General features: G+C 42.7%; 1 protein-coding gene across 1 annotated transcript in view; it reads left to right on the top strand.

The window, feature by feature from the left end:
• The window catches only part of Efcab11 (EF-hand calcium binding domain 11), a 171,735-nt gene that overhangs the window by 45,522 nt on the left and 111,165 nt on the right, over window positions 1-15,048 (top strand). The window lies entirely within an intron of this gene.

Genomic DNA, 15,048 nt, shown 5'->3' with positions numbered 1-15,048 from the left:
TTTGATTGTGTATTAGGGGATGTCATGTGTGTGTTTGTGTGGGCCCATGAATGTGTGTGTGATGTGTGTGTGTGTGGGTGCATGAATGTGAGTGTGTGATGTGTGGGTGCATGAATGTGAGTGTGTGGTGTGTGGGTGCATGAATGTGTGTGATGTGTGGGTGCATGAATGTGAGTGTGTGATGTGTGGGTGCATGAATGTGAGTGTGTGATGTGTGGGTGCATGAATGTGAGTGTGTGGTGTGTGGGTGCATGAATGTGTGTGATGTGTGGGTGCATGAATGTGAGTGTGTGATGTGTGGGTGCATGAATGTGAGTGTGTGATGTGTGGGTGCATGAATGTGAGTGTGTGATGTGTGGGTGCATGAATGTGAGTGTGTGATGTGTGGGTGCATGAATGTGAGTGTGTGATATATGGGTGCATGATGTGTGTGTGTGTGTGTGTGTGTGTGTTGTGTGTAAGGTGCATGAACATGAGTGTGTGATGTGTGGGTGCATGATTGTGTGTGTGTTGTGTGTGAGGTGCATGAATGTGTGTGTGATGTGTGGGGTGCGTGAATGTAAGTGATATGTGGGTGCATGAATGTGTGTGTGTGTATGAGATGTGTGAGGTGCATGAATGTGAGTGTGTAGGTATATATATACACAGAAGAAGGTATCAGATATCTTTCTTTATTGATCTCTACCCTACTCTCATTAGAAAGGTTCTCTCCCTGACCAGAAGGTCTCTGTTTTGGCTAGTCTGTCCATCTGGCAGCTGCCGGGATCCACTTTTCCCCACCTCCATTTGCTGGGGTTATAGGCATGTGCAGCCATGCCCAGCTTTTTTACATGGGTGTTGGGTATTCAAACTCAGATCCTATGCTTGCCCAAGCAAGTGCTCTTACCCACTGAGCCATTGTGCCAGCTCCCATTTGTCTTCTTTATTGGGCTTGCGATTGTGATTTTTATGTAGAGGCTGACTATACATTGCAGCCTCTTCTGCCTGCCTGCCTGCCTGTCTGTCTGTCTGTCTGTCTGTCTGCCTGCCTGTACATAGTCTAGTAGAGAGGTCTTCAGAGACTACATTTTTCATACTGCTGCTGTTATTCATTCTTCAGGGTACGTTTGTCATGACCACAAGTGACTAGATGTACTTTCCATGGCAGCAAGTTCCCACAAATCTGTTAATTTACTTGTTTGGGGATGGCAGTTTCACAGGTTTATTTGCAGTCATATCTTTACCCTCAGGGCTCTCCCAAGCCTCCGTGTTTAGAGCACATTGCCAGGCATGTGCCCTTAACTAGGAAGGCAAGGTCAATAATAACATGTGAAATCAAGAATCTTTTACACATTCAAAAAATATTTAAGCGTAAATTATATCCTCAGCCATTTTACTTCCACCCAAACTGATGTCTGCTATGGACGCCAAAGACTTGAGTGGTATGCAGTCCATTGAATTTGCCCTTTTTCAAGTTTCTAGTTTTTATTGCAGTTATAAGTCTTTGCTTTAAGAGTCTGTGTTTATAGTAGAATAAATCAAATTAGCTCCAGTAGGTAGACTTCAGCTAACCAGAATCTGCCTCCTTATCTGAAGGAACCAGTGTGAGTGAACATTAATTTGGCAGACAAAAGAAGCATTTTTAATTTTATTTGATGAGTGAAATAAATTACTTTGTTATAAATTAAATGTGAAATAAACATTTATGATTTGCTCTCAAGGAATGAAACAAATTGGGTGCCTAGCACATGTGTAGTAGATCTCTTTGTCCAGTTGGTGGTGCTAAGAACTCTGATTTAATACATTTGTATGCACACACACACACACACCACACACACACACACACACACACACACACACACACCTGACTGAATGGAGAAGTTAAACCTGAAGCCTTTCTTAATAAATGTTATTTTTACTGGGTTTTGAATTTTTAGCATAAAATGTGTATGCCCAAATCATGTACTTCCTAGGGTTAAGAAATGGATCAAATCTCTCAGATGGCAAGCAGAATGCATTTATAGTAAATTCCTGTATCGAGATGATTGGCTCATGTTAATGCCCACCTATTGGAAATTGCAGGGTTGTGTGACATCTAACTCCATCCTGCAATAGCCTTTTGAGCCAGCTCATCTGGAGGAGACGGGTGCGGCTGGTAATGGATGCTGGAGAAGTGGAGTGGTGGTCCTGGTCATGTTTATGTGCCAGAGTTAGATTTACAGATGCTGATGGCCGATTGCTATTAGGAGTTTGCTTTTCTATGGATGTATTCCTGTGACAGCTGGCACATTGCTTTTCTGGGGTGAGGTTTGTTTCTTTAACCCCTGAAGCCCTTGCTTACAGCTCTGATGAGGCCCACATAGAGTGGTAGCACGTTGCACAGGCAGATCCTGCTTTGAATTTCCTGCACAGTTCATAACTGCCTGCCAGTTCCTCAGCTTCTTTACAGCCTGCCTTCCCCAGTGGTGGCATAAACATTTCCTGAGGTCAGGAACATAAGGCCAGGTGCACCTTTGCTGTTGTCCACCTTCATGGCTGTGTGCAGAGACTTAGTTCCTTTGGTACCGGTAGCAAAACCCCTGAAGACTTAGCAAGGGACAGGAGACCTTCCTCATTTCTAGGGACCCCTTATGCTCTACACCCCAAAAGTGATTGTTTTAGGTCAAAAAGTTCCATAAAACTGTTAGATTTACCCAAAAAAGATACTACCGTCGTTTTATCTTGGTTCCAGACATTTTCCTTCACCCACAGGGATGGCTTCTGTATGTCTATATGAAGCTGTTTAAGGGAGGAAAAGGAAGTGCCCATTTGCTACAGGACAGAAAGGTGGTACCAAGAGTTTGTTTAGGTACTGAGTTATTCTACAAAATTTTATTTATGAGGCCTTGCTGGGTCTTGGGCTTACAAAGATGTATTCTAGGAGAGCCTGAACACATCAGAGTCTGTGGGCTTAAAGAAGCAGGATGCTGGGTGAGGATGTAGCTCGGTGGTAGATTGCTTGCTGGCATGTGTCAGGCCTTGAGGTCAACCTCAGTGACCACTCCCCAGAAAAAATCTTACAGAAGCTGCAAGATCCTCCCACCATGTAGAAATTAATAAATGGTCCTGTTGCCTTGATTTAAATGTATTATAAATTTATAAATGTAGGTTTATAAATCTGTCATTTAGTTGAACTGAGAGTTTTAGTACATTTTCTGTGTTTTGGCTCAGAAAGTTGAAACAAACGAAGGTTTCTGTCCAATGATAACCATGAAACACCATCAACTTGAAGCGTTTGCTAATAGAGAAGTTAAAAACACAAGAGTCATGTGTACTCTCTTTAGAACTAGCACAGCTAACGTCTTTGTCATGATCAGGTCTTTGAGATTTGGCCTCTACAGTGCCTTGGACCTGAATAATGGAGATGCTCAGGAGTCATCTACACCATCTCTTTTCACAGCTCAGAAAATGGAGCCTGAACTAACACTTGTGTCTACCCAAGGTCACATAGATCGGATCCTAACTGGGATCAACTGACTTCCAATTCCACAATACTGTGTTATTTTCCTTCCTGACTTTGACACAGTGAGCCATTTTCCATGTAAATAAAAACAACTGTACCTTGTTCCGCCCCAGTAAACGTCCATACTAAATATGGAATGCATTCCTGCACAATTGCACAACGCAAACCCGGCCTGCTCCTGAAGCAGGTAATTAAGGAGCTGCTGTATCCATGGCAGAGCCCAGCTAGGGAAGGCAGGGCACACCAGACTCTGAATGTGCAGTTCTCAGCCAGAGCCAAGGAGCGGTGGCATGGCTGTGCCCAGGAAGCAGACAGGCTTTCATTTGCCGGTTGGCTCGCCTGCTTCTTGTTTCTCGCTCGATGAATGGCATTGTATGCCCCAGGTGTATTAGTAATTTCTGAGTTTGTTCCCCACTAAAAATGACCTCATTGTTTTCTGCTGCTTCTCCATAATTATACAGGAACAGGAAAATAAGCCCACCCTGAGTACAGTCCGAAGCAGAAATCTTGTGTTCTTTATGCAAGTTTGATTTATAGACGTGAACTGCAGAGCAGAGTGACTCGGAAGCATTCATCTTCCCATTGCTCGTTGCCATGGCAACGGAGTACACAGAGTAGTGTCATTCCAGCCCCGGTGATGGCTGCAGTAGTTTATTCCTTTGTTGTGCACGTTTCTTAAGCAACTGCCTCGCGTTCTCCCATCATTACAATTAATCATGCATGCACGTCCTTATCTTTCATCGCACATAGAAAGTACTAAAAAATGCATGACAGAAATAGGGAGAATTTAAATATGAGTGTGGCTTTAAACATGCATTTATAATTTCCCTCCTCTCAGTCCCTTTGGAAAAATAGGTCATGTAAAAAAGAAAAACTTGTATTAATGTATAGACGCTCCAATGAGGAGAGCAAGGCAAGCCTTTGAGGAGAAGCCAGGAAAGCTTACGGTACGTGACATCCTGAGACCCCCAGCGTGTCCATCTGGGTCACTTCACATTTTGAGTAAAACTTTTCCCTCTCCCCCCATAAAAGCTTCTGGAGAATCTTTTATTTATTTATTTATTTATTTATTTATTTATTTATTTATTTAGGTTTTTCAAGACAGGGTTTCTCTGTGTAGCCCTGGCTGTCCTGGAACTCACTTTGTAGACCAGGCTGGCCTCCAATTCAGAAATCCGCCTGCCTCTGCCTCCTGAGTGCTGGGATTAAAGGCATGTGCCACCACTGCCCACCTGCTAGAGAATTTTTTTATAAGCGACTTCTGTTTCTCTACTCTCTTGAATTATCTGAACATCCTTAGTGACTGGTAGGTAGCCTGGTAGGCAGATATGAAAGACTAGGAGTCCTTTGGATTTTTAAAGGCTCACAAAGTTCAAGAATCTACCATAACACAAGTGAAGGAATTCTAGTTATTCTTTCTTCTTTTTTAAATCTTTCATCTTCTGCTTGAGTCAGGGACTTATTTATAGCCCAGGCTAGCCTGGAGGTCCTGAGATCTTCATGCTTCCACTTACAGGTTGTGCCACCATGCCCAGACTTTCTTCTTCTTTTAAGCAAAATAATTTTACTCTAGTCATATCTCATTTGGTTCTGAGTAGATATTGTGCCTACTAATTGTGTGTTGGTTACTCCCCTGCCTTTTGGGGGGCTTTGGACATTCCTTTGGTTAAAAAAGCATGTTCTGAAGTAACTAGGTCTACATCCTTGGTCTTGCTTATTAGGGGAGACCTTTTAAAAGAACCTCAGCTTGTCTTAGTTTCCCCATCAGTAGAGTGAGTAGCTATACGATGTGGATGCCAACAAGTGCTTGCTGACAGAAGCCTGTTAGAGCTGTCTCCTGAGAGGCTCCACCAGTGCTTGACAAATACAGAAGTGGATCCTCTAAGCCTACTATTAGACTGAGCCTAAGGAAGGAGCTAGAGAAAAGACCAAGGAGCTGAAGGGGTTTGCAGCCCCATAAGAGGAACAACAATATGAGCTAACCAGTACCCCCAGAGCTCCCTGGGACTAAACCACCAACCAAAGAAAACACATGGAGTGACCCATGGTTCCAGTTGCATATGTAGCAGAGGATGGCCTAGTCGTTCATCAGTGGGAAGAGAGGCCCTTGGTCCTGTGAAGGCTCGATGCCCCAGTGTAGGGAAATGCCAGGACCAAGAAACGGGAGTGGGTGGGTTGGTGAGCAGGGGGAGAGGGGAGAGGATATGGGATTTTCGGAGGGGAAACCAGGAAAGGGGATAACATTTGAAATGTAAAAAAAGAAAATATCTAATTAAAAAAAAGAAATGTAAATAAATAAAATATCCAATTAAAGAAAAAAAAAGACTGAGTAATGTATTGTTGGGCAGTGGGGGAGAATTCACATAAAGGACTTAGCTCTTGTCTAGTATGGGATAGGGACTCAGTTGGCAGGGACTGTGGTCTTGGTGGTGTAACTGCTATTGCTATGACTACCAAGAGCCAAAGCCTGAGAACTCAGGTGCAGTCAGTCTCCTTCAGCCCCAGCCCCAAAGATACTGAACTGTTCCCAGCTCTGCCTTCACAAGCTAATGCCAGTGCTTTGTTCCCCCTGGGCTATCTAGACGTGTTTCCTCTCGATATCTACTAAATCCAGAAGAGAAGCTGCTGCACGGGAATCCTTGATGTGAAATTCTCACCCATCACCTGGGTGAATTGTTGTTGTTTGAAATTTTGATGCACCCATATACTGCAGCTTGTTCAAATTAACCTATTCCCTCCCCTTCTGGGAAATACAATCTTCACTCTATAATAACAAATTCAAGAGACTAAAGATTCACAATCTAGAGTAGTTCTCTTCCCAAATCCCCCATCCTGCTGGTTTAGGACACAAAGCCTTATCAAATGAATAATGTGGGGTGTGGGCCCACCCCCTTTTGTCATCATGGGATTATGTGTGTATTTCTCCAACTCTCAGAGTTCTAAGACAAGCATGTCACCAGCTGGGGGAGAGAGGGCTCTAAGTGGCTCCTGCTCATGTGTAACTCTTTGTTGAACTCTAAGCACACCTCACACTGAGGATAAACTGTTACCGTTTGTATCTTACATTCACCAACTCTTACTCTATCCCTCCTACCATGATCCCCTACCAGTGTCAAGTGTTCTTCCTCTCCCCCTCCCCCTCCCCCTTTCTCTCCGCCTCCCCCCCCCCCACACACACACATGTATAGGGTCATTTACTGGAGCAAGGGTAGCCTCTCAGGCTGCATCCTGAAGAAAATTGACTCTTCCTTTCCCAGCAGCCACAAATTGCCAATAACTCCTCAGCCAAGGGTGGAACTTCCTGACCACCATTACTTTTCCTGCCAAAATTTTGTCTAGGTTAATAGTGTCTGGGTATGGTCAGGATTTATTCTCTTTTTTTTTTAAAAAAAGCTTTTATGTGTATGGTTTTACCCATATGTAAATCTGTAACCTGTATGTGTTGCAGTGACTACAGAAGCCAAAAGAGGGCATCAGTTCCCCTCGGAACTAGAATTTACAAGCAGTTGTAAACTGTAAGTTGTGGTTGCTGGGAACCAAACCCAGCTCTTCAGCAAAGGCATCCAGTGTTCTTCACCACGGAGCTGTGTGTTCTCAGCCTAATGGAGTTGATTCTTATAAGTGGCCGTGGAGTTGGAAGGAGTAGCTTGCCCACTTGGGTCTGGGGGAAGGTTCTAGTGTTGTTCATAGATATTGTCTTGAAATAGCTCTGCTGCATTCTGTCCCTAACACACATGCACGTGTGCGCACACACGCACACGCACACTTACACTCCCTTTCCAGCAGTGGCTGTGGCACTCACTGCTTTCTCTTTTCCGAGCTGGTGGCAGAGCATCCTTTGTTGAGATTCATGCTCCGTGGCAGCCCTCCAGGGCACACGGCAATTCCTATTTATTTGATTTAGCTTTTGTTTGGGTAGGCTTGTATTTTGTCTGTTTTGCTTTGTGGAGTTCTTTTCTCCCCAAATTTTCCTGTTTAAATCCCTTGGTCTTCATTTCTATTTATTTTTCCAGCTTGCTTCATAGTATTGCTAAGGAGTTGTTTGCTTTAAGCTATAGCAAAATAAGTAGTCTTGGATTAACTTGTCTTCTAGATGCAGCTTTGTAGGTGATTAAAAAATAGCCTGTGTTTGTGGCTTGCCCTTTACCACGTTCTGATAGTACACTGTGTGCTTCTGGTTTTCTTTGTTGAGATCTCTCTCTCTCTCTCTCATCAAGATGGTCTCAATATGTAGTCCTATCCTAGAACTCCAAGAGATCTGCCTGCCTCTGCCTCCCGAGCTCTGGGATTTAAGAAGTATGCTGGCAAGCCTGGCCTTTTCCCTGTCATCTGGTTGGTAGGCCATGCCAGTTCTAACCAGAGGTCGTCGTCCTATTCTCTGAAGTCCTTTGCTCTTCCTTCTCTGTCTCTCTGTCATCCTCCCTTCTTTGTCTTAGTATCCCAACTTTACAACTGGTCTCGTAAGATAAAAACGAGCCCAACTCACATGTCTTCTGGTGGTTTGTGATGTTCTGAGTAACTCCCTCCAATCCTTTATAGACACCCGTTATTTTGTGGCTACACCAGTCAGTGACTGGAATTTAAGCTCCCTGTAGACATTTCCACATGCTCCTAAGAACCTTCATCGTCTGGTGTGCTCTTCACTCCAGTAGACAGACCATCCCATCCTCCTGCCCATCCTCCTGTGTGTCCCTTAATCACTATAAAGGGAATCTTGGCCTTGTGTTTCTCTACTCTCAGGCTTTCTTTTTCCTTTGTTTTGGAAACAAGTTGTTGTTGGCATCTCCTCCAATGCAGACTGGGACTGTATGCAAAGAAGTAGGACAGACACTCCCTCGCCCTCCAGAGACTCTCAGTTAAGGAGATACAGGTGATTGATGTCCAGGATAGGTAATCCTGAAAGGTGAATGCAAGCCACCACTGAGCGAAGGGGCACTGAATGAAGACCTGTCATAGCTGTGCCCCAACAAGCAGGTTTCTACCCCCACCTCCATAATACTGCAATATTGTCTTCTTTGATGAGGTTATTAAGTGTGTGGCTCCGCCCACCACTGTCTCAGATCCAAGTCTCTCCTGCAAGGTTAGTCTCATCCAACAAGTTATAAATCTTTCTTCAAGAGACATCCTCTTCCTCTGGCAAACAGGTTCCTCCTTTTCTTCTCACAGTTGAAGATTTTTCCAATTCCTTAGAGCCCACTGTTTTAATAGTCGGAAAGCCAAAGAGGGGTGCCAATATTTCTTCAGATGTCTCTCCAGAATATATCCATTCTTCCTAGGCAGGCCAGTTACAGGAGATGAGAGCAAGACTGGCTTCAGAGGAAGTTCTTACCAGGATGAGATCTGAAAGATGGAATTACCTGCTTGTCGGGGGAGGGGATAAGGATGGGGCTGTAATCTGTGGAGAGGTCAGCAGAACTGCATACATATATATATATATATATATATATATATATATATGTATGTATGTATATGTATATATATATGTATATGTATGTATGTATATGTATGTATATATATACACACACACACACACACATACATATATATATATATACACACACACACACCTGGATTTTTGATGTAGCTGGTGTTCCCTGTTTTTGTATGTACAGATGAGACAAAAGATGAGTGTAAAGTAATTAGACTGTAGAGGCAGGCAGGAGCCAGACCATGAAGGGAATTCTAAGAGTTGTCAGGCATCTATCTGACCTTAATCTTGACACTGGAAAGGCATCTATAGGTTAAAGTAGTGAAATAAAATGGTCAGACTAGAGAGCCACATGTTCTTTGTGTTTGGCATAGAGATTTGGTTCAGATGTAGTGAGGACAGCCTGTCTGAGCGGATCTCAGGGAACCCCCTTCCCAAATCCATCCTTTGGTTTTACTCTTGACGTTTGTCCACCTTGTGGCATTTACCTGCTTAACATGAGAACTTGTCCCAAACCTTAGCTCTCCTTGTCCAGTTTCCTCTTGTGGCAACTAGAGTTCTTCGTGGTCAAGCTACGAGCTTGTTCTAAAATGAAGATGTTGCCGAGGGTACCCACTGGTTTCTCAGTTAATCATTCTGAAGAACCCCCTTGTCCTGCCATCCATCTTAGAGCCACTAGAATTTTGGTGCCAATCTGAGTTCAATAATCTCTTTGGACTTTGACATCCAGTATAATTTGCACAGTTGGCCCCTCCTGCCTAGGCCTGAACCTGGGTGAATTCCCTAGTCCCCCTTTTCCTGCTGCATTTAAAAAAATATTTCAGGTACTTTACTGTCCATCTGTATTACATGTCCACATAGACAAGAAACTTGAGAAGATGAAGTGAAGTGAGATGAGTTTAACTTGCTTTTAGATTTTAGGCAAGTTACTTAACTTACCTCTCTCTGCCCCAGCATCCTCATCTATAAACTGTAGATGCCGACAGCGTTGTGAGTATGTGAGTCTATGGTAGACATTCACCATTCGTTGTTTCATTAAGATGTCCAGACATTATCCTAGAGCAGCTACAGGAGGACACAGAAGAAAGCCCAAAGACTGGTTACAGTCAAATGAATATTCACCTTGAAAGTTCTGCTCCTTCAATTCTCTCTGAATAATTAGGAGGTGCCAGTAGTCTTGAACCTTGCCCAGCTGGAGGGTCATTACCATAAGTAGATATTGGAAAGTAATAAGAACATAACTGACACACAGTGAGGGCTTACTGTAGGCCAATTCATATTCAAAATTATTTGGACTAATTCATTTGGTCCTCACAACAGTGCTTTGAGATGGTAATGTGACAACTTCTGTTTTGTATATGAAGCAACTAAGATGCAGCAGGCCTACGTAACTTGTCTAAGAACACATTACCTGATAGAGTTTGTCTGTGGCCCCACAGTCGGACTCTAGATGGAAATACAGGTGAGTTCCCCACCAGGAGAAGGAAGGTCTTTACTGCCTTCCCCAGGGGTAACCTTGAGAAGGGATTTTGAATCTCTTTATCAATCAGCTCTATTAAAGTCCACAGATTTAAGGGCCCTTTCCAGTTCAATTTCAATAGAATAAAGATCTTGACAGCATATAAATTTTCCTAGTGAAAACTAGAGCTATATAATCTATAGCCATATCCCTTTTCACAGACTAAGGTTATGAATCTATGAGCTGAATTGTACAGTCTCTCTATAAAATCCCCCAATTTCTGACAATTTGGTCATAAAATCTTTTGATAAAAATATCAAAAACCCTTTTATCACAATACTATAAAATGTGACTATTAATGGCAAAAAAAAAAAGAAAAAGAAATCTGTATCAGATTTGTCATGATCTATTTAAACATCACAAGAGGAAACGTTTATGTCTTAAATAATTGAAGTCCACATTTCTCAGAATCCACCTACCGTTGGTTATCAACCTCTGTTAGCCCTTCAAACAAATCACAGAATTGACTGCTTTAAGTTTCTCTGTAACTCTTTCTTCTCCATGATGGGATATGCTCAAGGCTTTTGGCCATCTCAAAAGATAGGCGCCCATAAAAGCAGAGAACTGCCATAGGTTAGGCAAGTCTGTTAACCCCTTCCAGGTCGTGACTTCCTCTTCAGGAGAGCTTCTAGCTTTAAAAGCTGACCCTTAGTTCACACTGTCTCTGCCCTTTGCTTGCTTACGTTGTAAAGAATAGTATAACTAGCTGTTGTCATGCCTTGGAGATAGTCTGGATTCAATTTCAGACCAAAGACTGCAATCAGGCAAGTAACTTGTTTCTTCTTAGTTTTACTAGCACGAGGAAAGCTACGCTTGCACTATCCCATTGCCATTCATTAAGCACTGTGTCTCTAAGAACATTGCATAGAACCTTAATTTGAAAGTACTCTATTGCCTCCACCTGAGCCTTCAACAAGTCCTGACTGTTTTGCTGGCCAATGTCAGTGACTGTCAACTGATCGAGGTGGTGGTACCTGAAAGTTGGGTGGCCACAGCAGTTCCTTTAAAATAAGACAGCAGTGAGACAGACTGTGAACCGTCTCTGAATTTAAGGGCCCTTTCCAGTTCAGTTTCAATGTCCTTGCACAGATGGTTTCTGTGGTAGTATTGTACCCATAGTAGAACTTGCTTCAGAATTGAAGTCAGTCCTTTCAAAGCTCACTGCTGCTGATCCGCTAAGCTTCTGTGATGGTCTAAACCCATGATGTCATCTCAGCGTGTCCCCAGCGTCTTTGCCAGCAGACGCTATCTCAAGAAACCACTTTTCTTTGTCCACATCTGAAAGTCAGGTTTTATCACGAGGATGCAAACATTATTCATTCACATCCTCGTCCTTGTCCTCGTCTTCGGATCCTAGCTCTGTTCCTGCTTTCTTCACAAGTGCAGTTACTTCTTCCACTGGAGTCTTGAACCATGCAGTGGCTTCCACGTGGGTTGAAAGCAACTCCTTCCAAACTCCAGTATTGGTATTTATTCTCTTTCCAGTATCTACAAATAGTTTCAATGACGTGGAGGATGGCGAATCTTTGCCAGAGGGTTCTCAGTGTGATTTGTATAAGTCCATCAGAGGTGCCACCATCTGGGACAGCTATAATCTTGTTGTCTCTTAAATAACAAGACTTGAAAATTAAAGTTGTCCTTTGATCCAGGGGCTACATAATGGCTGCTGTGTCAGCAGGTGTGACATCCACTGCAGCATCATACCTCTATATAGCAGTTATTGGATGACCAGGTACATTATCAGTGGACAGCAATATTTTGAAATCTTTTTTTTCTAACAGTAGTTTTCAACAGTAGGCTTAAGCTATTGACTATCATATATTAAACAGAGGTGTTGTCATCCAGCCATATCTAATACCACTTTTAGAACACAGGCAAAGTACAATTACTATAATTCTTAAGGACTGTGATCGAACATTGGCTTAAACGTAAAGTTACCATCTGCTTAGCCCCCACTGTGAGAGTCACCCTGGGCTTAGAGGCTTTGGCTTTTCTTTTCCAATCATGAAAGTTCTAGATGGCGTCATCCTCTAACAGAAAGCTATTAGTCTACACTGAGAATGGATTATGCAGGTAGCTGCCTTCATCGATAAGCTAGCCAGCACAGGCTGGATTCTTTGCTGTGGTATCCACATTAGCATCTGCTGTGGCATCTGCACCTTCGTATAGAGATTGTGTCTAACTTCATGAACAAACCCCTGATTTAAGTCTTTATTCTGTGGCTGTCTTGCTTCTCTCAACCCTCACAGAATTGAAGCAATCAGGCCTTGCTCTGGATTAGATTTTGGCTTAAGGGAATGTTGGGACTAGTCTGCTCAGCTGTCCAGGCTACTCTCTCTGTATCAGCAACAAAGATGGCTTGCTTTCTCCTCATCCGTGTTGATTGGAGTTGCACCTTTAATTTCGTTCAAGAGAGCCTTCCCGCTGTATTCACAACTTGGCTAACTAGCCCCTTAAGAGGTTGCCATCTTTTGGCTGAGTTGGCTTTTGTCATACCCTTCATCAAACATTTATAGCTTTTGATTTAAAGTGAGGCATAAGACCCATTTCCTATTTCTTAGATGCCATGGTAGGATTATCAATCTGCCTCATTCCATTACTGTCGTGTCTCAAGAGTATATAGCAAGGCCTGAGGAGAGGGACAGAGACAGAGTAATCAGAACACACAACATCAAGTTACCATCCTGTATAAACATAGTTTGGGGTACCCCCAAACAATTTTAATGATTCTGTCAAAGATCAGGTATGCTAAATCACCACAATAGAAAAATAATAGCAAAGTTTGAAAGATTATGGCAGTTACTGTGATGGTTTGTATATTTTTGGCCCAGGGAGTGGCACTCCTAGGAGGTGTGGCCTTGTGGAGTAGGTGTATCACTGTGGACATAGGCTTAAGACCCTGGTCCTAGCTGCTTGGAAGTCAGTCTTCCACTAGCAGCCTTCAGATGAAGATGTAGAACTCTCAGCTCCTCCTGAATCACGCCTGCCTGGATGCTGCCATGCTTCTGCCTTAATGATAATGGACTGAACCTCTGAACCTGTAAGCCAGTCCCAACTAAGTGCTGTCCTTAAAAGAGTTGCCTTGGCCATGGTGTCTGTTCACAGCAGTAGAATCTAACTAAGAGAGTTACCAAAACATGACATCAAATACAGGCCGTTGGAAAATGGTACAAATAGCCTTGCCACGTTCAGTTTGCAAAAAAATGCAATATAGGACAGAAAAGATGGCTTAATGGTTAAGGCACTGTCTGTGCATAAATGAGGACTAGGGTTCAGATCCCCGAAACCCACATAAACGTCAGGTAACCATGGCAACCAGCCTGTAACTCTAGCCTTGAAGACAGAGCCAGGCAATCCCAGAGCAAGCTTGCTAGCAAGACCGACATCCAGTCAAGCTTTATTGATAGAGAGACCATGCCACAATGCAAAGAGAGAGCGATCGGGATGATTACCAGCACCAACTGCACCAACCTCAGCCTTCCCCGTGCATGCAATGCCCATACATCTGCACCCTGGGATGGTAGTAAATGGCAATAATACTAATAATAGCACTACTACTAATAATAATACAAATAAATTAGTTTCATCAACTTCAGCATGCTAAAGTAGTGTTTATTAAGCACCTCCTAGGTACCCAGCAAATGTTTGTTTTACTGCCCAGAATCATAAATAGTTGCATTGTTAAATTCTGAGACTTTCTTGGGGTTTATTTTCATCCAGTCTGCTTCTTTCTAATATCCATGTATTAGCTACAGTTTTATCATAAAGTTCTATGCTCTTTAGTCTTACTTTCTTATACTCCACACAAGCAAAACAAAATCCTCCATCTCAAAAGGGATTCTTAACATGTTGCAAATTAGTATTAAGTCATGAACAATCCTTTCCTTTTAATTTTTCAATGTCAAGAAATCCATGCCAGGTAATGTTTCTTAGGAAAAAAGGAACCGTAGCCATGAAATGTTCAATTCTAATCCAGATGGGTCAGATGACATGCTAGTTTTAATGAGTTGAAATAATGAATTTGTCATAGAATCCAAGCCTTCCCCCGGTTATAAATTTCCCAGACTCAAATACTGTAGAAAATTTATAAGATCTGCCATTACAATGGACTGTTTCAAATTATCTCAGTTGTATTGAACTAAAAGTAAACCTGCTGAAGGCATATCAGGTAGTCGTGAGGTAGCGACAGAAAAAGAGAGTTATTAGGCTATTTGTCAAGTGATAAACTGAGTAATGATGGTGGCAAAGTTGGCTGCCATTTTTTAAAGCTTGAATGAATATCAGACATGGTCATTATTTCATTTAATCCTCACGATTGCCTAATGAGTTGTACATTATTTCTATGATTTCTGTTTTACAGATGAGAAAATGGAGCTTACAGTAAGGTGTTTAATCTAAAACAGAAAAAGGGAGGTAAAGTTGAAGGCGTAGGAGGAATTGGAAGGTGGGTGTCTTTAGCTATGGTTTTACTGCTGTCAAGAGACACCATGGCCACAGCAAACTCTTATGAAGGAAAACATTTCATTGAGGCTTGCTAATGGGTTCTCCATTGTCATCATGGAAACGTGGCGGCATGAAGGAAGGCGTGGTGCTAGAGAGGAAGTTGAGAGTTTTACATCT

This window comes from Mus caroli, unplaced genomic scaffold, assembly GCF_978045245.1.
Source record: "Mus caroli unplaced genomic scaffold, Mus_caroli_1 scaffold_14, whole genome shotgun sequence".
Lineage (NCBI taxonomy): Eukaryota > Metazoa > Chordata > Mammalia > Rodentia > Muridae > Mus > Mus caroli.
Note: the sequence above shows the minus strand (reverse complement) of the source record. Positions and strands in the feature narration are given on the sequence as shown.